This window comes from Lagopus muta, chromosome 1 (assembly GCF_023343835.1).
Source record: "Lagopus muta isolate bLagMut1 chromosome 1, bLagMut1 primary, whole genome shotgun sequence".
NCBI classification, from domain to species: Eukaryota; Metazoa; Chordata; class Aves; order Galliformes; family Phasianidae; genus Lagopus; species Lagopus muta.
This window is the reverse complement of record NC_064433.1, coordinates 186,391,302-186,406,029: the sequence shown is the minus strand read 5'-3', so window position 1 is coordinate 186,406,029 and position 14,728 is coordinate 186,391,302.

Sequence of the window (14,728 nt, the reverse complement as noted above, 5' to 3'; positions counted from 1 at the left end):
AATATGATAATACTCTCAGTGATGATACACAATGATTATATTCAGGCTGCCCAGGGAGGTGGTGAAGTCACTCTCCCCGGAGTTATTCCAAGAAACATGGAGATGTGGCACTTAGGGTCATGGTTAGTGGGCATGGAGGGGGTGGGTTGACAGTTGGACTGGATGACCTTAGAGGTCTTTTCCAACCTTAGTGATTGTATGATTCTGTGATTCTAAGCCTGTTGTCTTTTATATACATGAGGTAACAAGTATATGAGCTGTCTTATTCTTGGCTTTGATTAATATATTGCTTATAAAAACACTTCTAGCTTCTGAGTATTCTCTAAATGTCTTTCTAATGTTGTGTTGGGCACATAGATATATGATCATCCCTTATTCAGAAAGAAAGAAAAGGAAAAATTAGGATTTTGAAATTTTCCTGATGTTAATATTTTTCTACAGTGGATTTGTCACATCACTTACTGTTGATTTTGTCATTAGAATCATAGAATCATAGAATCACTAAGGTTGGAAAAGACCTAAAAGATCATCCAGTCCAACCGTTCACCTATTCCCAACAGCTCCCACTAAACCATGTCCCTCAACACAACATCCAGCCTTTCCTTGAACACCCCCAGGCTCGGTGACTCCACCACCTCCCTGGGCAGTCCATTCCAGTGCCTGACCACCCTTTCTGAAAAGTAATACTTCCTCATGTCCAGCCTGAATCTCCCCTGCCGTAGCTTGAAACCATTCCCTCTGGTCCTATCACTAATGACATGAGAGAAGAGGCCGACCCCCAGCTCACTACAACCTCCCTTCAGGAAGTTATAGAGAGCAATAAGGTCTCCCCTGAGCCTCCTCTTCTCCAGGCTGAACATTCCCAGCTCCTTCAGCCTCTCCTCATATGGCCTGTGTTTCAGAATGAATTAGAATGAAGTTTATGGAATTATGAATCTTTGCAGCTAATCAGTGCTTGTTTAGCTGGCCCTGCCAAATCCAGATACTTCTGCATGACTTTCAACAAATAAAAATCTCCAAAAATCAGTGCTTAGGAAATCTATCTTCTATAACATCAAGCTGGAGTGCTTCCCAAGCTTCTCTTTTGTTACTCTTCTCTGGCTCCCAAGAATCTGTCACTGGAATTTCTTGCTATTGATTATGTTTGATTTATGGTCCCAGTGAAACATATTTAACTGAGAACAAGCTCTCCATCTGTCTTCCCTCCATTTAGATCCTCTAGCAGTTACGCTCCTGATTCTCTTAAGACCTATGAATTACTTTAAGTCAGCATGTAATATGCAATGGATGACTATGAATTTTCAGGTGTTTTTTTTTTTTTTTTTTTTTTTTTTTTCCTATTAGGCTATATTTCTTAATTTGCAAGCAAGATAATAAATAAGCAACACCTATCTGACATCTCTCTTCACTAGATCTCCATCACTCTGAATAATTTTAATGACTATCGAGAAAAATGTCATTTGCCTCATAGCTGAAATGAAGAACTGTATTCTATTTAAAGGTATGGCAGGAAAAAAGACAACAACAAAACCAAACTTTAACCAGAAATCTGTCACAGATATTTTCCTGTTTAATGGATGTGAACAATTCTCAGTATTAGTGTCATGACATAAGAAAACACTTCTCAGATGGAAGGCAGTAATTTCAAAGAAACAGAAAAAAAGAATCAAGACTTAAGTATCATTTCCTTTCTTTACTAAAACAAAGGGGATGATATATAGTACACATAATAGCAGCATAAAATATACTGTAAGTTAATATTTTATCATAATAGAAACAATATTTGAACTCTAACTGAAACAAATTTCCTGGTGGCAGTACAAACCAAAAGCAATATTCAAAGAAAGGTCACTAGTTTAAATCATTTTCATTATGTCAGCACATGGAGTGGCTTTAGAGCAAGCAAATATCTTATTTACCTCGTTATGATTCAAATACACAACTAAAACAATTGATCAATTGTGATCATTGTTACTCTGTTGCTTGATTGTTCACTTAGTTGCTAACTTATATAGCAGAAAATAGGACAGTATTACTTTGCCTGTACCCTTTTTCTCAGTTATGATATAATGTGATTTTGTGGTATTTTTCTCTCACCTTGATGTCATATTTGCCATGGTAAAAAGAACATGATCTTTCACAGCCTTCAATATTAGCAGCAGACAGGATCTAGTAACATTGGGCTTGGATTGGCGATGATGAAGCCACTGAATTATTTGGCTATGAAATACTGGCAAACATTTACTGAAGTAAGATGCTTAGTACTTCTTGTGCACAGAATAGACTGAAGGGGAGATGACACCAACATGGAACCCCATGAGTGTAGACTTCCAAATTCCTAAGAGCATTCTTAGCTTGTGTGCTTCCAACTGCTTAACTGCAAAATATGCTAGAATTGCAAAAGCCTGTGAGAACATTTGTCTTTTTATGTTTTGATTTCTGTTTTATTGTAACTCATAAGGAATAGTCAATATTGTCTTTGGAGCAAAAGACTCTATTGATGAAATCTCTGTTTGCTTTTGGATGCTATATTACCTTAATGGATTGTAAATGCCTCCATTTGTCCCAGCCATTCTTAGTCACTGTTAGAGTTAATGGAGATAAATTGGCTTTTTAAGAAACATCCTATTTTGATATTGTTTTTATGCCTACTAGGATGTATCTCAATGTCTCAAGTTGCATATCTGTTACTCGGTATTTTAGCATTTCTTTCCAATCCCCTACAGTACAAAAATTCAGGTCATGTTTTTGAGGCTCATGAGCACTTTAGAGTGCACTGTTCACAGTGGCAACACTTCATGCATGTATTGTGTTTGCATCTAGGTTTGTCTCATCTGCAGCTCAAGGTAGTTCTCCTGTGGAAAAGGCATACTGCAGAGAAGGCCCCCATTTGGTCTCCAGTATCTGAAAGCAGGGATGTAAATCAGGATCATGAGTCACAGGGTGATCTCCAAGTCTAACTATACCACTGTCATTGTATCTGAAATGGTGAAAACTTAAATGATAGGATCCACAGATGATCTGAAAATGCACAAATTTGGTGGAGTGAAAAACACGATGCAAGTTAAATAGGTCTCTTTCAATTTCTTTGTTAGTCTTAATAACCTTCATTACTAGGGGTCTGGGATCTACTCATTATTTGGCAAAATAAAATCCCCACCCACCCCCCTTTCTTTTTTTTCTTTTTTTTTTTTTTGTCTTTGAAGGTGAAAGTGATAGTACATAAGCAAAACAGCAGATGGAGGTAGTATGATGTGAGATAACACGTTGTCATGGATGAAGTCATGCATTTTATTTGTTCCATAGAAAAAAACAGTCACACGGAGAAATATCCAGCTGAAAATTTTTTGATTGCTCACTTGTGCAGATTACATGGATGATTGTCTTTAAAACTGAAGATGTAGCAGTTAGAAAGCAGCCTGCTTCTTGACACAGTGTTTGCTGCTGTGATTAGACAAGATGCTCAGAGGTGGCATTCATTTAGTTTTGTTAGTGGAGGGAGGACCCTCTTCAGATGAATCCATGTGGGTGCAGGAGAGGGAAAATTTCCAAAGTGCTCACAAATAAAATATAAAAGATACAGAAACATCAACATTTGTTGCTGCCAAAGGAAGATAGAACCCATCTTATTTAAAAGACATGAGTTCATAAGCTGTGAGCCTCCAGTTCTTAGTACTGCCACCCCTATGCCTGTTGTGGATGCTGACACCCCTGCCCTGGCCCTAAAGTAGGGCAGTAATTAATATTAGGTGAGATGCATCAATGGAAAACATGGCATGAATCTTATCTAATTATTTGCTAATGTCACAGGTAGATCTTGTGGCACCTCTGCCATACTGTTATTCATCTTCAGGCTGAGTCATTTAAAGTTTTCTCAAATACAACACCTTAATGGCACCAGCAGAGTGGGACTTTAGTGTTGAATGCAGCCCTGCTTTGTGACACTGAACACATCACTTCCCCGGTGTGAGCTTTCTGTTTCTCCTCCTGATTTTTCTGTTTAGGTTTTATAGTCTTTCATACTAAGTTGGCTTTAAAAAACAAAACAAAAAAAAAGATTGAAAGTCAATCTGACTTTCACTGGTGTTGTTAGCAAAATGGAGTTTGCTTCCTCCTCCATTACCCAGCTGGTGCAAATCAATACCGTTCTGGTGCATTCAGTGGAACTTTATGCCAGTCACTCTAGTTACAAACTCAGTTTAGTTTCTCCCTCAACTGTCATGAGTGAGTACAAAGAATATCAATGAAGCAGCGTTGTATCATGAATCGCTCTGTTGGAGAAGATCTTCTCAGCATCATCACATCTCAGCAGACCAGCAGACTTCCCCCCCCCCCCCCCCCCCCAATTATTTTCTCCATTCTATTGCACTGAACCATTCAGAGAACAGCGGTGTAATCTTTTGTTACTTTGTCTTTACTGCAGTTATCCCTTGTGAACAAAGGTGAAGCTAATAAGGTTTCTATGGCACTTGCTACTCAATAACTACAGGGGCTTAAGTAACAGTTTTAGACAAGAAGGAAAGAAAAGGCTCCCTGAATGCTAAATAGCTCTACGTGGTTCACCACCCACTCTGCTAAAACGTGGTCCATTAACTCAGTATGGCTGATGTAATTTGAAAAGGGGCACTAGTTCAAAAAGTAGTCTGCATCTGCCAACAGTAATTTTACAGATGCCAGGGGAAAAAGAAATAAGAAGCACAACACAATGTTATACAGGAGCACTTCTAATTCACTCTGAAGACCATCTGATACTTAGCAGTGACTTTGAGGAGCAGATGTCTTCTGAGGTGTATCATTTTGAGTATGATACTAATGAAGGCCAATGTGCAATGTCTGTAAAAATTTCTTCTCTTTGGCTCTGTGGACCATTACGTGAGGCACAATGAGAGGAGTAAGTGAATAACGTTATGGTTAAACAGTACCTCTGCCAGGATGAAACTATCCATACATACGTTCTCATTAAGACAAATGCATTTGTTCAATTATGAAATGTTCATAGCAATAGTATTTTGAGTACATTTGCAAAAATATCAAGCCCAAACATATTCTCTCCTTACCAAATCCTAAAATTTCCAGTACACAAAAGAAAAGATTTGTAGAATCAATGTATCATAGAATCATCAAGTTTGGAAAAGACCACTGAGATCATCTAGTGCAACCCAAACCATCCCCACCATGCCCACTAATCCATGTCCCTCGGTGCCGAATGTATACAGTTCTTAAATACCTCCAGGGACAGTGACTTCACCACTGCCCTGGGCCTGTGCCTGTGCCAATGCCTCCTCATTCTTTTCTAAGAAGTTTTTCTCAACATCTAATCTGAACTTCCCTTGGTGCAGTGTGAGGCCATTACCTCTTGTCCTACTGCTGTTCTCTGGGAGAAGATGTCAACTCCCACCATACAACCTGATTTCAGGGAGTTTTGGAGAGTGGTAAGATCCTCTTTGAGCTTCCTCTTCTCCAGGCTAAACAAAAAGAACTATCATGACAGATACTGGTAGGGAGGAGTGGGGAACAGGTGATGAAAGAAGTAAATAGCAGCTGCTAAGCAGCTCTCTTTGAAGGACAACTGCTGTAATCATTTGCCAGGTTTACCCAGTTCCAGAAATACATACTGGGAAAAAAAAAACTGGGACATTCACTGACAACATTCATCTGGCTCCAAGCAATTAATGGGAGCCAAAATGTTATTGATTTATTCAGGTGAGTGGAGTTAAGGATATGGCAATGGATTTGGGATGAATACATTCAAGGTATTTGTTCCATATAGATTTGGGAGGAATCATGGCTGTAGTAGCTCATTAGCGATTTGATTCAAAGACAGAGCTGAAACTGAAGATAAGCTGAACCTGTAATAAGATGTAAGGAGGAATTGAGCAGGTTGGAATGAAGAGTATCACCTCAAAATATCCTGATATTTGCAGCTTTCTCTGCTCTGTAAGATGTCGTGGGTTTTATTTCCTTTTTCTGTCTCTTGGTTTATAGCTTTTCATTTTCTTCATCCTTAGGAAGCAAGCTCAAGGAAAGAATAATAGGATTATCTCTGATGTGACAAGGCAGTAGAATCCACAGAGCTGACAGCCAGCACCATTCTCACACCACCAAAGGGATTTCTGACATTAAAAAGTAGGATTGTTCTAGATGGAAGAAAAACAGTGATTAAATAACCCTATTTATAAATAAAACCCTCAGGAAGAGCTTTGTAAAGATATTTTTCTTTGCATGTCTTTCTGCAAATACTTTAAGCCTGTGGCAGTTCAGACTGAAAGAGTAGAAATGGCAAAACTAAGGTTCAAGCTGCGTGATTTATTGCGCCAGATCAGAATATCTACCTGCAGAACCCAGGCTGAGTGAAACTATGCTGAAGAGTAGGATGGATGAGAGGGTTTTAGACCTTTTAAGCTGACCATTAAATCCTTTCTGTAACTGAACCAAGTTGGTCTTTTTACAAGTCATAGAGATAATTAGCTAAATCCTACTGGATACAGAGTGGTTCACAGGGTGTCTTCAGGGTCAGCCTTAAATTATCCACCATGGACTGACCTCAGGTTTTGCTATGCTGCATAAAAATCTATCACTGCCTCGTCTTCAGTGGGATTTGCAATGCTAACTACGTCAGTGCAAAACAAATTTTATTAACATTTTAAAAGGAAAAACACAGCTAGTGGAGCAAGGAAGGGAGGAGTTACTTGCCTTTTCCCTAGCTTCCTATTAGTCAGTTTTACACTGGACCAAAATTGTCTTCTTTTTTTACCTTCTTTTTTTTTTTTTTTTAATTTGGAGAATGTTTCCTTTGTATCCACTTATTTTTTCACTTTCAGTAAAACTGATTTATTTACTTATTTATTTACTTATTTATTTGCTTAAGGGGAATACTAGAAAGAAAGAGTTGCTTTATTTAGCTTTGGAGTTATTGATTACTTCTTGGCTTATTGACTTACTGTATGTTGAGTAATACATAATTCACCATGTCTGTGCATGAAGCATGTACTTAAAGTGATGCAAGAATTTTATAGTTCAGAGTTCAGTGAAGAATATTTGAATGAATGCATTTTACCATACCCCATCAAGATGATAGAATCATGGGTTCATAGAATTATTTGAGTTGGATGGGCCTCATGAAGGCCATCTAGCCCAACTGCCCTGCAATGAGCAGGGGCACCTACAGCTCCATCAGGCGCACAGAGTCCAGCCTGACACTGAGTGTCTCCAGGGATGAGGCATCCATCATCTCTCTGGGCAACCTGTTTCAATGCCTCACTATCCTTATTCTAAAAACTTTTTTCCTTACATCCAATCTAAATTTCCCTTCTTTTAGTTTGGAACCATTTCCTCTCATATGTATTCAGGTGACCATGGCCAACTGACTCACTATACCTCTATGTATGAAGGCCAATAAGCAATAAATGTCTCAGACAAGTTAACTAAACCTCATTATCTTCTCTACCTTCTAACTGAGATAACTATTGCTAGTATCACAAAATACTAAAAATAGTATTAAAATTATTTTTTCCTTTATAACTTTGCAGCACTCTCATGTTGCTCTACTTCTCATTCAAAGACGTTCATTATGAAAAATTATTCAGCTACTGCACGGATGCAATTAGTTACAGAAAACGCCAAACTCAGTTATTAATGCTAGCATCACCGTGGTTTTGAGTGTCAGAAAAACTCTTGTTGTTAGTTAAGTCTAGAATGATAAATAACAAACATAAATGTTCAAAAAATTAAACCATGTCATATGAACCTTAATGATATTCGACCTGTTCTGTGACTTTTGTTTTGAAGCGTGAGTGGAGGAAAAAAATATTCTTATTTCCTTGTGCAGGCTTCACCTGCCAAGCACTGTGCGGTGTGAGATGACATGCTGCAGAAATGCAATCTCAGAGGCACTCATCTGCTCTAAGAGGAAGTCATAGAGAGAAACAGGAAAACAAAGGTGATGAGAAATTAGAATATTTTTCCTGCTGTCATTTTTACTGTGTGCAGAAATGGCATGTTTAGAAAACAGGAAGTTTCTGTGGGAAGGAGGAGCTCTTGTTACTTGCTGGCAGCTGCATAAAGTTTCCACCTTGACCAGTCACGTACCAAACTACCTATTGTAAAATTGTGGAAAATGTTTGTAAAGTGCATGTCTGTCACCTGGTCAATGGCTATCAGGAGTTAATGATGGGTATTCAACCTGCACGGTCAGATATCTCCCTTGAAACCATTTTCATCACTGTGGAGAATGAGATTTAACTCAATTATCAGACTAATCACTGCATTGGGTCTGAATACTGGTCTTGAGCTCTTCCCTGTAGGACAGAAGATGAGCTGAGATTTGCAGTATATCAAATTCATGAAGATTTTAACTACAGAACAGTCATTCCTTTCAGTTTTGATGATTTTTTTTATGTCCTACCCTACTTTTTTAATGTTTCAAGTGCAATGAAGTCCTAAAACAAAACATATGACTTTATACCTAGTCTATTGTAGTAAATTTAAGATGTCTGGGAACATTTTCCGCCACTAACACTGATCAACGTGATATAGCCCTTGACCATCCCACTGAGCTTATTTTCCCTGGAAAATGGATTTGTAATTTATACAGATTAGAATATTAGAATAGAGTATTATCAGGAGGAAATCCATCTCTAGTCATGTGCTGGTCTTATAAAAGTAGGACCTCATACTGATTCATCACAGCCCTTTGAAAAATCTATCCATTTATAGCCAAGAAACATTGCATTTTCTGCATATTTTCTGTATGTATTATCACAACTTCGTAGGTAAATTTGCTGAAAGTATATTCAGAAGAAGATGTTACTAGCAAAAAGTGATTCACAATGTATGTAAATCTGAACAGTGCTAGATTAACTTCAGTCTTTAAGCAAAGGAAGGAAAAAACTGTATTTCTGTGTGCAGGCAGACTCCAGGAAAGTATCCACCTTCAGCTCTTAGCAAAAACACTGTCCCTGTTGATGCCTCAATGGGCTATTATCAGCTCCAACACAAATGGTGCTAATAATAAATTTTGGACTTACTTATGGGGAAAGTAACTCCATGGCTGAATTCCCATTGGTTTAATTAGTACTGGGATTTGTTTTTCTGGGTCTCGTTTAGGTAAAAATAACCAGTACTGGCCGTACTAATGGAGAATTTCCAAGGATCAATTAAAAACAAAAAGTAAAATTTTTAGGTTTTCAATTGAATTCATATGTACTGTTTTTGTGGGGGTTTTTTTGGTTTTTTTTGGGGTTTTTTTTTTTTGGTAGATAGGTTTATGAGGAAAATTCAAAGGCAAGAAGTATTCAAAAGATGAATGCTGGTAATGATAGAGGCTGAGAGAACAAATATGAATTAACAAAAGTTGCACATTCTTTGGCAAACTGCTTCCATGGAAATATTTTATAGAAAATAAATACAGCACATATTATACTGCAGGTCACTCTGAATGCACCCTCAGCCTCTGATCTGTTACGTACACATATGCCTAATTCATTTTCATCACTAGTATTTTCACTGAGTTAATATTGCTGTAATTTGATTCTCATTTTTTTCCCCCTCGTTTAATAAAACATGGGGTGATTTGCTTCTTTCAGTTGACTACACATTCCCTCTCACCCTATGTTGACTCGTTGCTTGTATCTCCCAATCTATTTTGAAAACAACTGCTATTAATGCAGTATCAGATGACTGAGTCTCTTCTGTTATCATGTTGTGAATTTGTTGTCTTCTTGGGGTAGTGAAGAGATAACTAAGGAATTAGAAAGTCACTATCCCGTGGGCTGTCATCAGCAGATAACTAAGGAATAATAGAGCAAAAGATAAGTCCTATCCTTTCATGTAAATCATCACAGAGGAGTTGGCCTTTTCTATCCAGTCCTACGTGTTTTCTATCCTTTCCATTGGCATTCAGCCTGCTTTAGCAAAGCTACAGACAAAGTTCTGCTGCATGGTACAAGAGATGCACACCTTTTTGGACTGAATTCAGGTTGTCCTTGCCAGATGAACTACCCTTTATTTCTGTAGATATTTGCTGCAGATGGGACTTCTCTATAGCTTTGATCAGTCATGAATTCTCATCTACAATTTGGATTTTTTAATTCAGTGGAGTCACATGCCTCTTGTTAAAACTGGGCTATCACTGTGCTTTCTCCTAACCTCAACTGGTGCTGCTTGCTGTTGGAACAGCAGTGCAACCAACAAGCCTGGTATTTTGTGGCCAAATGAAGTCGCAGCTCCAAGCCTCCCAGGGCCTTTTGGAAGGCAACTGGAATTAACTGGAAGTGGCACAAGCCAAGAACTCTATCATTTTGCTTTAAGATGAAGCTTGGTGGAGTCTCCTGTTTGACTGAGTGCTTTCTAACATTTGGTATTCACACATGGGCAAAGCTTGTCAACCTTATCTTCCCAAAAAATATGGCAAGTGTTTGTGTTTTCAACTTTGCAGCACTAACAATGCCGGACATACCTATGGACATACCTAACTATTCAGAATTTTTTTTAATCTGGAAACAGGAAAGAAAAAGACTCAGAAGAGGAAATGCAGTAAGGTAATGTGGGAGGAAATACTGGTATTTCATTCAGTTTATAGCTCATGGGCAGGATTTCAGAATGACACTGACATGGAAATCCAAGTGACCTTGTTTAAGGTCATAGGATTTCTCTCCTGCTCTCCGAATCACAATGTGCTTCATGTGCTTCAGTGTGATATTTAGCAGTTTGGTCTACCTTTGAGTGGGCCCCTAGTGTTGTTTTGGCCTCTTTAGTTGATTGCTGAATTCAAATCTCATGACTGCACTTCCAGTAATATCTCAGAAAGCACTTTTAATCCTTTATATTTCCACTTCTAATAGTGAATTTTTGCTCCTCATGTCCTTTCTTTTGTTATTGTTGTTGCTGTTGTTTTTATTATATCAGTTTACCTTAGTATTCCATATGTGTAACAGAAATGATTATTTTTTCTGAACAAAAAGAATTTGATCCTCTGCTCCAGAAAATGTTTAAAAGAAAAACAAAGTTCTGCAATGTCGTATTTCAGTGAGGCAAACAAGTATATGTTGTTTTCAAAATCCTTGTCTCCAAAGTGCAATATAATAGTTCTGTTTCTTTTGCTAAAACATTATTCATCTAAAGCAGTGTGTTTCACTGTAATGAGAGTATTTTGGTATTTGAACTCTTATGTGCTTCAAGGAAACAATGTGAATTCGTATTGTTTTTAGCTGAAGATGGATACTTCCATTTACTTTCCATTATATTATGGAATGGTTTGGGTTGGAAGGGACCTGTAAGACCATCTACTTCCAATCTCTTGCTATAGGCAGGGACACCTCCCTCTAGACCAGGTTGTTCACAGCCCCATCCAGCCAGGCTTTGAATGCTTCCAGGAAAGGAGCATCCACAGTCTCTCTGGGTAACCTGTTCCAATGTGTCATCACCCTCATAGTAAAGAATTTCTTCCTAATATGTAGTCTAAATTTACCCTCTTCCAGTTTAAAACCATTTCCCCTTGTCCTGTAGGTACCTGCCTTTATAAAAAGTTCCTCCCCAGCTTTCCTTTTGGCCTCTTCAGATACTAGAAGGCCACTACAGGGTCCCTCTGGAGCCTTCTCTTCTCCAGACTGAGTAGTCCCAGCTCTCTCAGCCTGTCCTCACAGGAGAGGTGCTCCAGCCCTCTGGTCTCTTCATGGCCTTCCTCTGGACCTGCTCCAACAGCTCTATCTCCTTCTTGTGTTGCAGGCTTCAGAAATAAACACAGTACTCCAGCTGGGGTCTCACGAGAGCAGAGCAGAGGGGCAGAATCTCCTCCCTCGACCTGCTGCTCGCGCTTCTCTTGATGCAGCCCAGGATACAGTTGGCCTTCTGGGTTTCAAGCACACATTGACAACTCGTGTTGAGTCTTTCATCAACCAACATCCCCAAATGGCTCTCAAGCCATTCTCCACCCAACCAGTATCTGTGCTTGGGATTGCTTGGGATCATAAAATTATTTTCCTTAATTCTTCTACAGAAAATAAAAACTTTCAGCAGTATTTCTGGAAATGTATTTAGGAAAAAAAGAAGTATGATGTTTTTTTTGTCCGAGGGCTGCAGATTACATTCTGCTGCTTTACTGTAGGTAGTGCAATTATCTCAGATTCGTGATAGTGTAAATAAGACCAGACTCTGGAATGGGATGAAGATTATTTCTGATTAGAAATAGTTTTGTCCGTCTGTTTGTCTGTTTATTTGTTTTTCTTTAGCAGAGGAGGCCAAACAAAACCCATTCTGGAATCAGAAGGCAGAAACACTTGAGGTAAGGCATTGATTTCTAGTGGCAGCAACAGAGCACTAGAAACCAAACTATTAACGAACATAGAAAATTTCTCAGGTGTTCTGTCTGTAATTCAGAATAGAATGTGTCCCCTGTAGAAGTAATGTGATTTCTTACAACTAAAAAAGTTACGTTTGTGGTAGGAATTCTTGACAGAGCAACTTTTTGTGCGTTTATGTGTTATTCTAGACTATACTATTTTACTATTTCCTCCTGGTTTGAAAATCCATTTATGCCTCATCAATGGGACTGCACTTATTTTGAAAGAGAAGAGGTCCAACTATGCTGGAACATTACATATCTGTTACTTGCAGAGGCAAAGCTAATCCTTTAAATCTACAGAATGAGAAACATTATTCAGGAGCTTGTGTTTAAGCACATCTGGTTTGCAGAAGCAATGCACTGAAAACAGAGCTGTAAGCATTTCAGAGGAAAAAAAAATCAAGAATTATGTCATATCACAGGATTTTTTTAATACTGTTCAAAAAGTACCTGACTCTACATATAAACACCAACTATAACATGATGTAGACAATTGAGAAACAGGCAAATGTATTTTTTCAATGCTAAAATAAATTACATTTGTACAGGTAGAAAGCAGAACCAAAGCTGATAAAAATGTTATATTTTATGAAAAATCATTTTCAGTTCACATCAAAATAATAACTTTACATTCTCTATTTTTTAATAGTATAAGCAGCAACAACATAAAAAAGAACAAATGCTCACAGAATGTTTGAAACCAGTTGTTCATAAGTTATTAGCAAATTAAAAAATAATAATAATTACAAGCACTTGTAGCCCACACAAATCTTTTAGAATTGGCACCGTCTCTCTAAAACATCTATATTCTATATAGATTTCTAATTACAAATACCACCAGCAGCTGCCATATAATCCTAATAGTACATGTAATATACATAGTATATTTGTTCCCATTTGGCAGATCAGAGTGACTTAATGATTATTGTTTGTTTGTACTGTCATTACTGAGATAAGACAAAGCCAACCATACGCACCAATTCGTCACCTTGATGAACTTTTTACTTACCTTTATGCTTCACTGGGCTGTATCTTTTTTTCTGTTCGCAGTATAAATTTGTAAGTGGCATTGCAGAGATTTGAACAGAGGTTATAAAAACAAACTATAGCAAAAAATGTGAATTTAGATAATTCAGCTGAAGTATTTAATAATTGCAGTGCACGCTGAAATGAGTGATTTTCTGGATCATGGAGAGTATTGACTTAGTTGATGAGATGCATGAAACCTTATAAATATTTGTGATCTGTTTCTTTTTTGGGGGGCATGTTATCTCACATCCCTTAACAGATTTAGTCAAAGAGCAGTTCTCCCTCTGGGATACCTGCTACAGTAGTACTGATAAATAGGAACGGTTGGGAAGGTACCATTCGCCAAGCCTAGCAAGCTGCTTCAGGAATTAGCCTAACAAAATACATCTGCTGAAGGAAATGGGAAGAAAAATCTGTCTTTATCATTCTATGCTGAAGCAAATAGCCAAGATCTAGACATGGTTGGCCACTGTCAAGCTTATATTTTCTGGTATAAATCTGGAGTGATTCCACTGACCTCAATAGGTTAAGGGCAAGTGCCAGCAAATGACTTCTGCACTTAAAGTTATACAGTATGATACCTGATTTTTTGTATAGTATCTGGCTCGGGCTCTTTGTTCAAGTCTAAGCTTATTGTGAAATTGGTAAGAAGAGCTTGGCGCTCAGGAAAACAATGCGACAAGGGAATGGATGTCTGAAATTAGTTTCAAGCCAGTAGGGAAATGCATTTCTGCATTTTGTTTCAAAAGTGGGTTGTCCTTGTAAAAGGTGGCTGGAGGAAAACCAAATGAGTTCCTTTTTTTTCTTCTTCTTTTTCCTCCCCCCCCCCCCAGCAATTTCAGGGAAGAAGCAGGAACACCAAGCTTAATTCCTTCACTTGTCGAGGAAGATTCAGAATCTCCCTTTGCATGGTGGAGCTCAGAACTTCGGGTGGAAGACAAGATGGTTGCAGACGCAGAGGTAAGGAAGGGCATATCCTCCCTTCCTATCACTAAAGCACTTTCCAGTGAAGTATTTAAGGATTTTTTGAGCCAATATATAGCTCAGAAGAAATGTTGGCTCCACTTCTTTGTAGCTGAAATAGTCACCCAATTCCTGCTTACAGGATATTAAAACTATTTAATTTTAAATTGTCATCTCAACTATATCAAATATCCCATACAGGTGAAGAGTAACGCTTCCTTTTGCACCTTGGGATTCCTGAATGTTATTCTTGAACCTGAAGTTACCATAGTGAGATGAAGGTGCCCCAGCACACAGTCATTACAGCACTTTCCTGCTAGTAGGAAGATTTCAATCCCACCTGGCAGTGGAACAGTCTGAAGTTTGGACCTTCTGCTCAAGTGCTCTAACCTCAAG